Raw genomic sequence first — 18,135 nt, forward strand, 5'->3', positions numbered from 1 at the left:
TTGCATTTGGAGGATGCTATATCAAACCTACAACCACTTAACATCAAATGATATACATGTAAAAGTAGATTTCTTGTAGTTTAGATTTCTCATGAATAAAAGGATTTACATGAAAATTGTACACAAAATATTGGGCGATCAATGTCTTGATTTTTATTACCAACAACTGATAAAGTGATAGTTTGAGGGGAGTTCTACATGAATATGAAAAAAATATTATTATGCATAATGAAAATCGATATCAAGAACCCGAGAGAACTATGCATTTAGAGGATGTTATATCAAACATCCTTCTAGTAACCAAAAATGAAAAGGAGGATGAGTTGCCATATAGTAGACCTACAAAAACAAAGTTCAAGCAGTATTGATGGCTCATGAATAGTGAAATTTTGATTAAAATTATACACAAAATATCAGGCGATCAATGTTTTAGTTTTCATTACTTACTCTAGATATCATAGTTCACGGGAAACTCCAAATGAAAATCAAATAGAAAAAAAGTTTTGAATGTGAGAAAAATACTATTACAAAAAATAAAAATTAATGTTTAGAATATGACAGAGCTTTGTCTTGAGAGGATGCTATATCAAACCTCCCACTAGTTAGCAACTACGAAGACAAGGATAAAATATCATACAGCAAGCCCTGCAAAAACATAGTTTCAGTAGACTCATTAATAAAAGATTTTATTGGAAAGAATCCATAAAATATTGAGTCATTATTATATCATGTCTCCCTATTATTGTACGCATAAAAAACACAATATTATAAAGGCTCACAATAGGACTAATTGTTTAGCTTTTTAATAAATTTTTCAACCATAAGAAATCAATCTCTGTGATGGGACATCCCATGAAAGATATTTAATGTAGCACAACAAATTGATTGGTAGATTAAGAAGCAAAATGATGTGACATAATAAATGTATTACATCAAAGGAATATCACTCTAATCTTATCTTTATGGTAATCTATATAAATATATAAAAGAGCTTGATTTTAAATGATGTTTTTTGTGAAATATTACTTTATATGAAAGAATCCATAAACGATTAAGGATTTAAGTAATTCTTAAAATTTCTCATAAATAAATAAGATATTCGTGCATAGCCATAAAGCATAAATGTAAACATGCGAAGACAAATTTGATGTTGTGTGAGTTAGTTGAAACGTAATTCACTATGTTTTCTTAATATGGATACTTTACTCAATAAAGTTAAGTTTTTGGAAAGACATCTTATTCACCATACAATATATGCACCAACATTTATTTATTTATTTATTATGTTTTATTTGTTTGAAAAAAAAATTATATTTTGTGAGGCACTACTAGAGGAAAACATCAAATTTCCCTCATTACCCTTATATACCAAGTGATAAGTTGAGGTTTTCTATGCATGTGACTTTCGAGCACATTATCTGCATGCACGACAGGGTTATACGCATACAATGACTCATTGGATATGGGCAACGCGACATTCATTGATGGGATGGAAGAAGAAATAAATTCTTCTTCCTACTTCCACGAGAGGTGGCAAGTAAAACTCATCTTATTCTTATGTTGACATCTTTCTTAGTTCTTTTCTTTTCATAGTTTTTATTTTTCAATATATTGGTGCTAGAGTCTTCAGGATTCTTTATAATTGTTCTTGAAGAAGAATCTACTCTCGGTTGCATTTTAGGATGTCTTTCTCAATCAAACTTACATCAAGGTGGACAATATGTCTTAGGACTATATTTCTCATGTTTGGATTTCTCTAATCTTATTTTCTCAATTCAATATTGTTTAATTAGATTTATCAATCTGAATGCTTTTATTTATTTTTATTCTAATAAAAATTTGATTTTTAGGATATTTTTAGGATAACTAGTGGAGTATCATGAATTTTACCACATGGAATCCTGAATAGATGTACAAAGTAGTCTTTTAATTCTACAAGGAAAATAATCATCAGCAACGGACAAAAGTTATCATTAAAAGTTAAAAAAAAATATCATTAAAAGAATTAGTGATGACATAAGCTATCACCAGCTTCCATTGGCGTCGGTCCCGTGGTTAAAAATTTTATTGACTAATAAAGACAATTGTCACTAAATTATGGATTTTAGTGACAACTTATTTTTGTAGCTAATACATTCAAATTATATCACTAAAAATAAATAAATTGATGAAATAATGTATTTGTGATAATATTTGATGATGGATGATTCTATCACCAAATGGCTTGACGAAAACTTTTAGTGATAACTAGTGTCACTAATTTTTGATTAAATGAAAAGAATGACGATAATTTAGTGATGTACTGACCTATCACTAAAATTGTTGATAAAATAACTTTAGTGACAAGCTACTTGAGTATGTTACTAACACTTATTTAGATGAAAAGAACACTTGGTAATCGACTGTCCTATCAATAAAAAATTTTTTGACAACCTATAATTTTTTAAGAGTTTCAAAATCATATCAGAATTATTTACTCCTCTACATTCTGTTCTGCATCGTCTTCTACTTCCTACATAAAGTCACAATTGCCCAATTATATAAAGACAAGCCTTTAGGCTGATATCATCACAAATTTTGCATATATAAAGCAACTAATATTGAAGCATGCAGTTAGATGGTCACTTATTTCTTAATGAATAAGGATGTATTAGTTAACAACTATTTTTATAATGTTTCAAAACTTCATGATATTAACAATCTAAATAAATTTCAATCTAGTCACATATGTTACTATGCATTTAAATTACCAGAATCATTTATCCCTATCATTTTAATATGTTTGCTATGCATATGTAAATCAAACTTGCTAGATTAATTTGTTTGACATAAATAATACTAGAAAGTTAACATGCCATACCTCTCTAGTAGCCTTTGATGATAAGGGGCTTCATCAATAGAAGGAATTTCTCCATTGATTTTAAACAGGCTGCCAAACCAAGTGACAATAATTTTATGGGACCATAATATCAAAAGTAAATAAATAAACTGATAAAACTAAATTTGTTCCAATTTTGAAGTGCAGATGTTCCAATTTTGGAGCATATAATGTAATCACTGCTAGATCAATAGAGTAAAAGTTGTGCATCAAAGCATTCAAATGGTGTCTTAGAGTGGAGGACATCTTAAAGTGTTAGAGATAAAATATAAGTTAAGATCTTTACTATATGCTCAAACTTTTGGTAAACATGGTTCACCTAGTGTTTTGTTACCCATATATGAATCTTCATATGAAGCCCATCGATTTAAGCTTCCACCTGACACTTGGATCCCTTGGTCCATTTTCAAGTCACTTCCAAGTACAAATAGTTCAACAGAATTATTCTTCAGAATATCAAACAAGATATAAATTTAAAAGAAAACACAAACTTACAGGGATGGGTACCATCTGATTTAACCTTCTGCCAACTTCATCATCTATGACAAAAAAAATCATCTTTAAGAGTTTCTTCCAGAATTGGAACATGAACTAGAGAGTCTGCTGTCATCCATCTCTTCTTCGTCATCCTTGATCAATACATAATTGAGTATTAAATATTTCATGACATAATAAACCAAAATATACCATTAAATCTTTAACAAACTCAAGCAAGTTCATTATCTTACGTAACACTTAATCTATAGTATGGGTCAACCAAATCTTGTGTGAAATTAGATGCTTGTGTACACTCATATTCATGTGAAGTTCCAAAAGCAGCTACAGTAGTACAAGTGCATATGATCATCTCATTCTCTAAGGTAGCATGGTCTATATCAGCGTACCTTCTCTAATACAACTATTGCCAATAAAACTTGAATTGTGCTGAGTGGTGTTTCCTGAATATGAAGCGTTTGGAGAAAAGTCACCATGAAAAAAATCAATTCCCCACTGATAAACTTAAGTTTTGCTCATATATAACCATCAACTAGTGTGCCAGCAGAGGCGTAGCCATCAATTCCTAGAATTATTTATTGTAGCTCAAAGGATATTTCAACCATCGTCGAATTTTCCTAGCACCATTAGCAGAGATCAACCGCTGCAAGAGAGGTGCTATGCTAAGTAGATAGGAAAATTAAGTCAATCCAAATTAAATGTAAGAATCAAGATAATCTGCACCATACATTTAAGAGTTGAAAGGCATGTACATACATAATGGCCATTTGAATAGAATAAACATAAGATTCAGTAACGTGAAATTGGATCATTCTTATATATGATGTGCTTACTAGATCCATCCATTAATTTAGAAATTTAGACAAATGATAATGTGATTATGAATTGGTTCCTTCTCAGCATAAATAAAGTTTGGGGGAAACTCCCTAGTTAAAGAACCAGTATGCTATCAGAATTCAATGATTTTTTATTGAATGTGTAGGAGAATTTATATAGTAAGATTAAACTCATCAGATTAGGTTTCTGTTGAGCGTTACCACACTGATATGAAATCAACATGTAGTAAGCAGTGAGTCAGCCAAACAGTAAACCACTGTTATTTTGAAATTTGTAAACGTCCCTGGCATAGATTTGCGTGAATCTTTGCAAAGCAATCCACTAATGATGCCCAAATTTCCTTAAAGCTTACACCTAGATTTCAAAATATGTCAAATTATATTAGTTATTTATTACCCTATGTATGGGAGAATGATTTTAGAAACTACAGAAGATCTGACAAGAATCAAGAAACAACCACAAAATTTCATATCAAAGTATCGAAATGTGATCTGATAAGGATGCTGCAATTATTCTTCGTGTTGTAAAATAGGTCCATGTAATTAAATGCCAAGATTAAGTGCTGGAATGGAATCGAAACCAAAATCTAAGGAATAATTCAGTAGCAGATAGGATTCGTCCAAGTGTGGTACTTAAAATAAAAAATATGAACTCAAAGAGCAGGAGGATTTGACTTATTTTGTGCAATTACCGCTCGACAACCAACGATGTGGAAGGGAGGCAGGGGCTGCCTGAGACAGAGAGGGAAGGGAGAAGGGAAGGGGGGGATGTGGTGCCGGCGAAAGTGGGTGGCGAAAGCGGTAGCTACTGTTGGAAAAGGGAGAATGGAAGGGAAGAGGGAAATGCACACTGGTTACTGGGAAAGGGAGAAGAGAGAGGAGAGAGAGAGAGAGAGGTACCGTCGAAGAGGAGGTGGTGCCTGCCCCGGTCGCCAGTCGGCGATCGTCGCAATCGTCGATACCAACCGCCACCGATCACCGTTCTTTTGGAGAGAGAATCGCTCGCTATTCTGGAGTAAGGCCAGGGTTTAATTTGGAGCCATTTAATATTAGCCGTAGGATTTAATGAGTCGGATTGTTTATAATTCTACGGTACAGATCATAGTCCATTTAATTTAATATATAATTATAAATTTATAAATTAGTGCAAAACAATATTATCGCCAATCGAGTTTTTGGTGACAGCGATAAAAATACTTATTAATAAAAATATTATTTGTCAACATAAGATTTTCATCACAAATTAAAATTTTTTTTATGACAATGTTGTTATCAACATTGTCACTAATATTTAAATATTGTGGATTTAGTGATAATTTTTTAGTGACAAATCTAAATACATGGTGAAATTTTAGTGGCTAATGGTATGTTGTTTTCTTAGTGTAAATACACTTGAAACTTTTACCTTGATCTCAACTGAGAATGTACACACTTAATTTCTCCTTGTAAATTTCAGGAGGTCATGCATTGAAGTAGATATATGTTCAACGAAGAATAAATATGCAAAGAAATACTAACACAATTTTCACGGAGTAGAAAGCTTATTATTTTATTCTTAAACGGTAGATGTAGTGCTTGTCATTTGAGAAACCCATTTATCTATACTTTGCCGTTGTTTTATTTGGATTGATCGGTCAACCACGTCAACCCAGTCCTAACGACAGCAGCAACACCAACAACAACAAAATCAACAGTTGAAGTATCAAGCGATGGGCGTGGATCCTACCGACTGCATCTCTCCTTCCTATGGGAAGTCCTCATCTACCGAGCAGCCAAACAAACGAACACATTTATTATCGTCACCACCAGCCATGCAACGGCGTCGAGCCAACCCAATCATCATCCATGAACTCAGAAGCATTACACGTAGCACATGCACCCACCTCACGCTGATAGAATCAGAATTCCTTGTGTTTAAATTCTCCTAATTCTAGTTTATTCATTTTCTTTTTTATCTTGGTTTTCCCTCCTTCTACCGCTTTCTGCTGCAAAGAGGAGCGCAAGCCACGACGCGGAAGACATTCTACATAGGCTTGTCAAAGCCATGGGGCCGTGCAAAGGAGGAGCGCAAAGTCACGAGCTCAGTCCCAACTGATAAAAAAAATAAAAACGTACACAGTAGTGATGTCTATTTATACATAGTGAAAAGATGATTTTTTTTCAATTGAGCAGTCAGATTTTCTCATATGCTATCATGCCCCCATAAGATCGAGCTCCTATCAAGGATATCGATCTTAGACCGATGGAACAAAAATAATTTACAGACTAGAGACTTCGTAAGTGAGTCTATTAGTTAATCAGCCGTATGTATATGAGAGACACGAAGTTGATGTTTGACAACTTAATCTCGTACGAAGTGAAAGTCGATAAAAATATGTTTCATGCGTGAGTGGAACACTGGATTGATATATAAGTAGGTAGCCCCAACATTATCATAATATATTATAGGAGTAAGGGTATAGCTGACTTTGAGTTCCTTGAGAAGATTTGTAACACAATTGAGTTCAGTAGCAACGATAGCGATGACACGATATTCAGCTTCAGTTGTAGACTAGGCGACTATCTTTTACTTCTTAGAACTTCAACTGATTAGATTGGACCCAAGAAAGATGACATATCCTGACGTGGAAGTTCTGCCATCAAAGTTTCCCGCCCAATCAGCAACAACAAAGGCATGAAGATGAAGTTGAGTGTGTTTATAGAGAAAGAGACCATGATTCAGGGTTCTTTTAAGATACTACAAAATTTGTTTAACCGTAGACCAATGTATATCAGAAGGCTGGTTCATGTATTGAGATAATTTATTGACTGCAAATGAGATATCTGAACGGGTAAGAGCCAAGTACTTGTCGGTATTGAGTTGAATCCGTAGATGGGCTACCATCACACAGTTTAAGTGATTCACTAGTAGAAAGAGGAGTTACAACCTCTTTTGCATCCTGCATATTTATCTTTAATAATAAGTCTTGAATATACTTCCGTTGTGATAGGAAGAGGCCTGAGGATGTAAATGTTGCTCCCACTCATAAAAAGTAGCTCAAGGGTCCTAAATCTTTGAGGGAGAATCAATCAGCCAATTACTTTAGAAATGTCTGAATCTTCAAAGGATCATTACTTATGACAATAATATCATCGATATACACTAGAAGATATATTGTATTTCCATTTTATTATCATAGGAATAAAGAGGTATCAGACTTAGAGTTGATGAAGTCATTTGATATCAGAAACAATCCAAGTTCAGTATACCAAGCTCTTGGAGCTTAACGGAGTTTATAAATGACTTTTTATAGTTTGCATATATATCTTGAATACTGGTGATGAATGAAGTCAAGGGGTTATCGCATAAAGACATCTTCAGTCAAAGTCCCTTGTAAAAAGGCATTATTAATGTCTAATTATCGTAAGTGCTAGCTTTTGGAGATAGTCAAACTTAGAATAAGCCGAATTATTATGGGTTTAACTATAGGACTGAAAGTCTTTATGAAGTCAACTCCAGGTCGTTGATGAAACCCTTTGGCTATTAAACATGCTTTATATCTAGTAACAGACCCGTCTGAGTTCCACTTAATTCGAAAGACCCATTTACACTCGATGATGTTTTGTGTAGGATGAAAAGGTACAAGAGTCCATATAGAGTTATGGAATAGAGCATCATATTCTTCACACATGACTTTACCCTAATGAGAGGATTTTTTGGCTTAAGTAATTGTGGTGGGTTCACTAGTCTCAGGAGATGATTAGATAATAGCATGTAGGTCGAGAACCTAACGTGGTTTAAAGATACCACTTTTTGAGCATGTTGTTATTGGATATCTAGGAGTTGTAGGTTGTGTTATTGGTATAGGTGGTGGAGAGGCATTGACATGAGTCGAGGTAGGCTGAGATACATCATTGGCACAAGGTAAAAAAGGTTATTGTGTTTCAGAGGATATTATTTTAGTAGTATGGGAGGCTTGTGAAGAAGGAAGAGGAGAAGTAATGGAGGGAGTGAGGAGTTGTTGAACTGGGAGAACAAAAGAGTGTGGATCATGAAGAAAAGGATTGGATGGTGTGGAAAGAGGTTTGATTGAGGGGATCGATGGTATACTCCAGTGATGTATATTTGTTAGAGTGATCGGCATGGTAAGAGACTCATGGTTTTGAAATGGAAAGGCAGACTCCATAAAAACAACATGACATGAAATAAAGACTTTTTAAGTTTTAAGTTCGTAGCACCAAAAGATATTATGTTTAAGAGAATATCTTATGAAGATGCAAGGCTTAGATCTTGGTGTTATCTTGTGCGGGGCATAGGGACGTAGCTATGGATAACATAAACAACCAAATATTCTAAATTTTTGAAGGTTTAAGGATTTGAAAAATAGTTTTTCAAATGATGATTAGTATTAGAGAATTGGAGTGAGCAGACAATTAATAAGGTAGACGACAGTTTGAAAGGCTGCAGACTAAAATGTTGCTAGCATGGAGGTTTGATGTAGAAGTATGAGACCAGTTTCTATGATATGTCGATGTTTGCGTTCAGTAGAGCCAACTAGTTGAGGAGTTTGAGGGGGTGACTTAAGGTGTTGGATGCCACAAGTGGAGAGGTAGGATGTGAGGGTTTGATATTCACCTCCATCATCAGAGTATACTGTTTTAATTGTAGATTGAAAGAAGTTTTCGACCAGCTTTTTAAAGTTAGTGAAGATTGTGAAAACTTCTGATTTATGATGGAGAGGGTATATCCATGTGTACTTAGTAAAATAGTCTACAAAAATAATATAAAATCTAAACTTGTCAAAAGAAGTGACAGGAGGAGAGCCCCAAACATCAGTATAAATAATTTCAAATGGTTTAGAACATGCTATGGATGAAGTGCCAAAAGGGAGACTATGTCTTTTATTACTGAGACAAGCATTATAATAAGTGATAATGCTATTATTTATAACGGTAGGAAGAGAATAACGAGAAAGTAATTTATTTTGGATAAAGAGTGAGGGATGACTGAGACGACGATGCCACACGTCAATTGGAGCTACAACTAAGGAGTAAACAGTGAGTTGTTTTATTTGTGAAACTATCCTTACTCTAGCCTTGGACCAAGGATGCCCCCGTGCTCAAATTCTTGACAAGAAAAGAGTTAGGAAAGAATTAAATTGAGGTATTATTTTATTTATAAAATTGAGAAACGAAAATGAAATTTCATTTAATGTGAGGTGTAAACAAAACATCATCGAGTGTAAAAGTTGTGGTAGGTGAATTAAGCATTGTGGAACCAGTATGAGTAATAGGAATTTCTTTACCGTCACCGATGATGATGTCGTCATATCCACTATAGTTGTTGTGGATGGACAAGTTTTGTAGACCAGAGGTGATGTGATGGGATGCGCCAGAGTTGACAATCCAATTATGATCACTAGTGTTTGGAGTAGTCGTGAGATTTGCTTAAAGCTAATGTGATTTAGCAGGAAGTTTAGGTCAAGATCGATAGACCTTTGTAGAATAACTAACTTTATCACATAGTTGGCAAACAACTCTTTGTTGGCTTGTGTATTGAGGGCGCTAGGATTGCTCATGATTGAAGTAGCCACATTGGTTGTTGTGATTGAAATGTTGATAATGTGGAGGAGGGATGATTTGTTTGGAGCTCATAGGTTCAGGAGGCATCTTAGTCAAACCTTTGTTGACAGTCTTGGTATACGGATTGCCCCTCATAGTAGATTTTTTATTGACTTGAGCTGTGATGGATGATCCTGGCAATGTGTCCTCGCACTTTAAATATATCTCAAAGTCAGTCAACTTGTCATAGAGTTCTTCGAACGACAATGGTGAATCATGTGCCCGTATTGCTGCTATCAATTCTTTGTACTCATCTCCTAGGCCATTAAAGTTATAGACAGTAACTTCTTCATCACTGAGTGAATGACCTGTTAAGGCCAAGTTATCGTTGATAATCTTTACGTTGTGTAGATAATCAGCAACAATACTTCTCTCTTATTTTATTTTCATGAGATTGGATAGGAGACCAAGCATGCGAGTGCGTGAACGATTTGCTAGGGTGGTTTGCAACTTGCACTAGGCTTTGGTAGCAATGTCACATGAAGATATGAGTGGGGCGAGGGGTCTAGCGACTGAGGCTTGAATTACTTGAAGGATGAGACGATCCTGGTGTAACCATAGTTTGTGGTCCGAATTTGGTAGTAGACTGGATCCTCCCTGGAATGTTGAGCATCGCTAGTGGACAATGGACAATGAAGAGAGCCATCAACGTAGCCTAGAAGATCATAGCCAAATATGAGATCGCTAGGATGAGTAGTTACCACCTTTGGATAATTTGAAAGGGATGAGGATTACTGCATTTATGGGGAGATAAGATCTATATATGGAAAAGTAATATGATTCCCTGTGAAAACAGTAACTAGAGCATAAAAGGTAGATGATAAGGATATATGAAAGATATGTACCAATATGTATGGGAGAAGCAGAAGTTTGCAGCGATGACAAGGATTAGGGAGGAAGAAGTGTTAGTGTAGATCAGTGTCACTTGAGGTGGGTTGTTGGCAAATAAAGTCTTCGTTGAAGGAGGAATGTAACTCTATGCAAAATTATGTAAAGCTACACATCTCTATACAGCAGTTCTGCAGTAAGGAATCAGGAGTGCGTGCTTCCAGTGACGAGCAGCACTTTGTAGTAGCGATGGGCAGAAGTGGCGTGGAAGTTGTTTCAGATGCCGCTCATTGAGACGAAGTTCGGGTACACCGTCGCTGGGTCACTCGAGCTCCTCGCGGTGCAAAGAGACCAAACGCTTTGCTGTTGCGATGCTAACTGGGCCCAACAAACGCTTGGCGCTACGTTGTAGGGTTGGAGCTCGTTGCGGTAGCCGTGGTCATGGCTGGAAGTAGGGAAGCTGCCATCGTACAGCCGATTGTGGTCGACGGCCAAGAACCGGTTCTCATCCCAGTTCCTTCAATCTTGGAGGAGGATCATTGAAGAAGAACTATAATCGGTGCAATTCAGAGAGCAATGGTAAGAGGAGGGTTGGCTGCAACTGGTGCAGATCGGTCGGCGGCCAAGAACCGGTGCTCGTCCCAATTCCTTCGTTCCTGGAGGAGGATTGTTGAAGAAAAACTGCAATTGGTGTAGTTCAAAGAGCAATGGTAGAGAGCAATCAGCAACCAGAGAAGGTGGCAACACCCGCCACCTCGTACGCCAGCTACTGCCGTAGGAAGGCTTCTACAGCAACTACGTGTACCCCATGGAATCTGGATGACCATCGGGACCACGCAAGGAGAAGATGTCCGCTAAGCTCTTGACTGGTCGCAGCCGTAGCCGCTCGACCCAAGGGGAGGCGGGCGATGGTGGACTCTGGCCGGGAAGCGATCATGGGGCTGCTATGGGATGGGACGCTACCAGCATTGTCTCCGGCAAGGGCTTGGCTAAGAATGACTGCGGTGGAAGGTGGGATGAGGCACCCTTGTCTCGCTCGAGTGGGATGGGGCGTGAGCGGCTAGTGGGCGGTTGCAGCGCAATGGGTGTTTGGTGCGGGCGGCGTTGATGGAGGAGATGGAAAGGGGGGCGGCAGGTCCGCCTAGGAGAAAAGAGATTGATAGAGGAGATGGAAAGGGGGGCGGCAGGCAGATCCGCCTATGAGAAAAGAGGTTGACAGAGGAGATGGAAAGGGGGTGGTAGATCGCCTAGGAGAAAAAGGGCCATGGCGTGATGTCGGACAACAAAAAGGAGAGAGAGTTTCTTGGCGTGGACTGGAAGGGTGCTGCATAGTGAAAGAGATAATTTTTTCAACTGAACAGTAAGATCTTTTTAAGAAATCTCATCTGCTATGCAATTAAGGACTAAGATATGCAAAAAGCAAAAGTTAGATGAATACTTTCATATGATCATTATTTTTGTTTAATTAAAATAAAATTAATATATAAAGTTTGGTTATTTGTCATAGTGATAGTGGGACTATTATGGATTTTGTTTATGCTTTGATTATTTATCATAGAAGGAGGAATTGTATTTATGGTGATAAAATTGATAGCGAGACTATTATGAATCCTATTCTAATTAGAAGCAAATTTATTGATTTTTACTTAGTTGTGGAGGGATGATAAGCCTATTGAATATCATATTTTGATGATGAAACCAATTGATAAGTGTTTATGAATTGATCTACATTTTAAGTGATGTAGGATACTTCGATCAGGATGATACAATTAAAGTAGGAAGAATCATGTTGGACCGGTGAAACATGTCAGAAGATTGAACATCTAGCCGGAGAATGAATGACGTATCGATAGAAGGCTTCGGGCCATGAATTCGGGCATCGGGCTAAGAAGAGCTGAAATTGTGCCAAGGATATCAGAGTTACGGAGGTTAACTGGCCGATTGGACAATAGGCTGCAAGAGAGGACGATGCGTCGAAGAATCGGATGAAGCATCGATGGACCAATGACATGCTGGACAACATGATTTATGCATAGTAATAATTGTTGAATCTCGTATTTTGATGACGAAACTACTTAATATATGTTTATGATTTAATCTGCGTTTTGAGTGACGTAGGATGCTTCGATCAGGATGAGACAATTAAAGCAGGAAAATCATGTTGTGCCGAAGGAACATGTCAGAAGATTGGACGTCGGGCCGGTGGATCGGTCGACGTATCGACAGAAGGCTTCGGGCCGTGGACTTGGGCATCGGGCCAAGAAGAGCGGGTATTGTGCCAAGGATATCGGAGTTGCGGAGTCAACTGGCCGATTGGGCAATAGGCTGCAGGAGAGGACGATGCGCCGAAGAATCGGACGAAGCGTCGAGAGACCAATGACATGTCGGACAACTTGGTTAATTGCTTAGGATTAATTGTCTCGATCGAAGTTTTGTTTTGTGTGCAGGATTAACTACGATGAGAGTAAGACAAGCAGCAGGTGTTGCGCCGGAGTCAAGATCATGATCACATTGGGAGTTCGAGAGTTCGACAGAAGTTCGGACGGTCGTCGGAGGTTCAGCGAGAACAGATCCGAGAAGTCCAGAAGCTTGCCAAGCGAAGCTCGTCGGAACTCGCCAAGTGGATCGTCGCAAAGTCCAGGAGTATGCCGGATGTCCGCAGAAGGATCACCGAGGGTTTATCGGATGATCGACGGAAGTTCGCCGGAAACTCGCCGGAAGAAGCGATTGACGCATCGGAGCATAGCTGCAGAAGTTGTCTTAGAGTTAATCGTAGTTAGCACGATGATTAAGCTTGAAAAAGGGAGGTGATCTCATTAGCTTAATCTTGGGGCAATTGGGCCCCTAAAAAGATTCAAATTGGGCCGAATGGAGCGAACCATTCGGACCCTGATTGCACCAAGCGGTGCAACCGCCTAGGCCAGGAGGTGCAACCGCCAGGGCTGCGAGACTGGGCGGTGCAACCGCCCAGAGCTCAGTCTTCGAGCTAGACTGGGCGGTGGAACCGCCCTGATAGAGAGGTAGCACCGCCTGAGCTCGGTCTCCAAGCGAGACTGGGCGGTGCAACCTCCTCTGTCAAGAGGTAGCACCGCCAGAGCTCAAGTTTCGAGCTCTGGCAGAGAGGTGCATCAGCCTGAGCTCAGTTTCGAGCTCTGCCAGGTGATGCAACCACCGAGCTCAGTCTTCGAGCTCTGCCAGGCGGTGCAACCACCGAGCTCAGTCTTCGAGCTCTGGCAGAGAGGTGCAATCGCCTGAGCTCAGTCTTCGAGCTCTGCCAGGCGGTGCCACCTCTCCAGTCAAGAGGTGCAACCGCCTGATCCCGGAATTCCGGGATTTGATCGTTTTGAGCTCCAAATTTGAATTGGGTTGGGGCCTATAAATACCCCACCCATTCAACACTGAAAGGAAAGAGATCCACACCGAATTCTTGATCTTTTCAGTGATTCTAAGAGCTCAAATTTGTGTAAAGTCCTAAAGTTCTCCTCCTTCTGTTCTTCAAGTCTTGAGTTGTAAAGAGAGGAGAGAAAGGATCTGTAAAGGTTGTCTTCTGAGCCTGTCAAAAGGAGAGAAACTGTAAAAGGGTAGTTAGCCTTCGCCCATTGAAGGAAGGCAGCTAGTTGACGTCGGTGACCTCGTCGGAGGAGGAAGCCAAAAGTGGAGTAGGTCAAGACTGACCGAACCACTCTAAATCTCTGGTTTGCTTTTACCTTGAGCACTTTATCATTACTGCAAACCTCCTACATTGCTACTGCCCTCTGCGCCTTTACGAACGAGTTTCTAAGCTCTGATCTTTCAGAATCTGCATTCAAACGTAAATCGTGTTTTCGTACGATCTTCACACTGCAGTTTACGCTTACATTCGGATTCCATTTATAACTGCAAATTGCTTTCTACGTAAAACTCTTTTCAAGGTTCAAAACTGCTTTTAGATTCAAAACTACATTTAGACGTAAAATTACGTTTAGACGTAAAACTGCGTTTAGACGCAAAACTGCGTTTAGACGTAAAACTGTGTTTAGACGTAAAACTGCGTTTAGACGTAAAACTACGTTTAGACGCAAAACTGCGTTTAGACGTAAAACTGCGTTTAGACGTAAAACTGCGTTTAGACGTAAACTGCGTTTAGACGTAAAACTGCGTTTGGACGTAAAACTGAGTTTGGACGCAAACTGCGCTTAGACGCAAACTGCGCTTAGACGCAAACTGTGTTTAGACACAAACTGTGTTTAGACGCAAACTGTGTTTAGACGCAAACTGCGCTTAGATGCAAAACTGCGCTTAGACGCAAACTGCACTGTGATTCTGCTTTTATATCGAAATCGTTTTTTATCGGACGAACGCAGCTTTCGTTTTTAAAATCGCTGTAAGATTTCCGCTGCACTAATTCACCCCCCCCCCCCCTCTTAGTGCTCTCGAATCCTAACAATTGGTATCAGAGCGGGGTATTTCTCATTTCAGATTTACACCTGAGAGAAATGGCTCTTCAAGAGGGCTTTTCGGTCTTTCGTCCACCGTTGTTTAACGGATTGGACTACACTTATTGGAAAACTCGAATGAGAGTTTTCTTGATTTCTACGAATTTAGACTTATGGAGTATCATTGAAAACGGTTTTCAACTTCCCTCCAAACCGATGAACGAATGGTCGGATTTGGAGAAGAAGAATTTTTCTTTAAACGCAAAGGCTATGAATGCCTTATTTTGCGCATTGGACAAAAATGAGTTCAATCGGATTTCTACGTGTGAAACGGCTTTTGACATTTGGCGAATTCTTGAAATCACGCACGAGGAAACTAGTAGAGTTAAAAACTCGAAAGTTAACTTTTTATTGCATGATTTTGAGTTTTTTCAAATGCAACCAAGCGAGACTATAGGCGACATGTACACCCGTTTCACGGATGTCGTCAATAGTTTAAGAGCTCTTGGAAAATATTTTTCGGATTTTGAACTCGTAAACAAGATTTTGCTTTCTCTTTCTAAAAAGTGGGATTCAAAAGTAACTGCAATACAAGAAGCTAAAAATCTAAACAACTTACCACTTGAAGAACTAATTGGTTCATTGATGACATATGAAATGGTGCACAATGCACATGATGAACATGTTGAACACAATCACCTTCCAAAGAACAGGAAGGATTTGGAACTCAGGACAAATGAATGCCACTTGAGCGATGACTCAAGTGATGAGGACAATGATGAACAAACCAACCTTCCAAAGAACAGGAAGGATTTGGGACATAGAACATTTGAAGACCACTCGAGCGTAAGCTCAAGTGATGGTGAACTTAAACTACAAATGAAACGAAAATTAAAAAGCAAAAAGAATGGAACTACTTGCTTTAAACGCAAGAAGAAGAACAAAAATTGGGATGAATCGAGCTCCTCTGAAGACGAGAAAGTCAACAAAAGCAAGGCGGCAAACTACGCCTTACCAGCCTACGACATTGAGGTAATTAAAATGCCTTTGGTTTATTTTGAAATTACTTGATGCTTTCATGATATATCTTCTTTTTTAGTTTAGAATTAATTTTCTTGAAAATTACATGTTTAAAAATAAAAATACAAAAATTATGATCATGCTGATAATTTCGAAAATGATGATATTGCATATCTTATGATAAACAAACAAAATGATTTTGATCATGGTTAAGAAGTAATAATGTGTATCATGTTTGATTAACATTGTTGAATGAAATCACGTTTGATTTAAAGTAATGCATAAAGATGTAATATTAAATGGTTATTAACAATTTTATGCATGATACTTTAAGTTATCCATGATCATGAGCTTGTTTGATCTTCTTGATTTAATTTCAAGATCTATAGCAAAAATCATGTCTGAATATATGAAAGTGTTAATTTCATTTTTGGATTCACTTAACAATTGGTATCCTAACAATCAGATTCTCTCATACACTTATGAAAAATAATTTTCTAAAATGGATTTGATGAAATGATTCTTGCTTATAAATTCCATCTTGAAATATGAATGATAGTGTTTTTGCTTGCAAAGATTTGTTTCACATTCATATCTCCTATGATTCATGTGCAAAAAAAAAAAAAAAATTTATAAATCATAATAAAATGAGATTTCTTATGCAAAGTGCTTTTGTGATTCTTTTCTAAAGAGAATAATCATAATCATGATCTTGATAATTATAACATGAAGCTCTTTATAAATCAAGATCGTTCATTATGCTCCCTACATTTATCAAAAAGGAGTTCTTCAAATGAAATGCAATTCAATGAAGTGTCATATTGATATCTTGAAACTTGGAATATTTTAAAATGTGATCTTGATAAGAATGTTTCAAGTTGCTCTTTGTACTATATCTTTTCGAATGAATCATGAGCCTTGATATCGTATATTTCATAATACAAGATTTATTTGCCTTATGTCTTGAACTTTCATGCTTATCTTAATTTGGCATATAAAGACTAAGGCATGCTTAGATGAAAAGGAATCTCTTAAAAAATGCTTTTCCCTTCTGATCGAGATTAATGATTTCATGATATTTTGTGAATCTCGAAATTAATTTTAATGACTTGATTATGAATTTCAAGTTAATGATTTGATTTGAATAAGTTTTATCTAAATCATAATCTTGATCTTGCAAAATTGAAGTCACAAATAATATCTTGTGGTATTCATGGATTGAAACATTGTATGCTTAAATTAATCATTCTCCTATGTTTCAAAAATTCCTTAAAAGCCTTATGTGATGATTGAAAACTAACTTGCTTTATGATGAATTACGAATCATGACTTGATCTATGATGTAAATGCCTTGAAATGATTAAAATATTTAACACTTTTATGCTCTTCCCCCTACTTTCTTCTTGTTTTCAATGATAAAATGGGGAGAAGTTTTGATCATGCATGGTAGGATATAATTTGACAAAATTGATACCATCATGATATGAAACATTTATGATGTGCAATTATGCATGCAATACTTGTGCTTTCTAATTATGATGTGATGTATTGCATATGATGTAAATCATGATTTAAAATGCTATGAGTGCCAAGTTACACATTTTGAGAAGAAATTATTATATTGAAATATTAATGTAATTATGAATGGTGATATGATATCATGCATGTAATACTTCAACTTATGATAATGATGCATGCAATGATAAAATATTCATGATGAAAAATTATCTTGACATTCATAACTTGATTATTCATCCTTTGTCATGATTTTGAAATCGTTGTAAAAGAAAAAAAGAACTACAAAGCTGTATTCTCTCTTTCCTTTTTACAATGACAAAGGGGGAGATAGCTAGCTTGTACAAGTCAAGAAGATGTAAAAACTTGATTGCTAGCTTGCCTATCTTAAGTAGCAAAGATTGCTAACTTGCTTATTTCAAGAAGAAAAATTGTCTTCTTGAACATCATTATCTTGAATATCTGAAGAAGCAAAACTTGCAATTTACACATTGCAATAGGAAGCAAGAATCATGAGCTTACACAAGAAAGCTATCTTGCATTTGCT

The 18,135-nt window shown here is 37.1% G+C and overlaps 1 long non-coding RNA gene across 2 annotated transcripts; it reads right to left on the reverse strand.

Moving 5' to 3' along the window:
* Positions 1 to 470: 470 nt before the first annotated feature.
* Positions 471 to 5,230, reverse strand: LOC135675005 (uncharacterized). Of its 2 annotated transcripts, XR_010513795.1 has the most exons (5): positions 5,110 to 5,230; positions 3,374 to 3,507; positions 3,198 to 3,292; positions 2,861 to 2,929; positions 471 to 645 (listed from the first exon to the last, which is right to left on the reverse strand). It is a non-coding gene; the product is annotated as an uncharacterized LOC135675005 (long non-coding RNA). The 2 variants fall into 2 exon arrangements; XR_010513794.1 differs by lacking the exon at positions 3,198 to 3,292.
* Between the last annotated feature and the right edge of the window lie 12,905 nt (positions 5,231 to 18,135).

Source organism: Musa acuminata, chromosome BXJ1-5 (assembly GCF_036884655.1).
Source record: "Musa acuminata AAA Group cultivar baxijiao chromosome BXJ1-5, Cavendish_Baxijiao_AAA, whole genome shotgun sequence".
Taxonomy (NCBI): domain Eukaryota; kingdom Viridiplantae; phylum Streptophyta; class Magnoliopsida; order Zingiberales; family Musaceae; genus Musa; species Musa acuminata.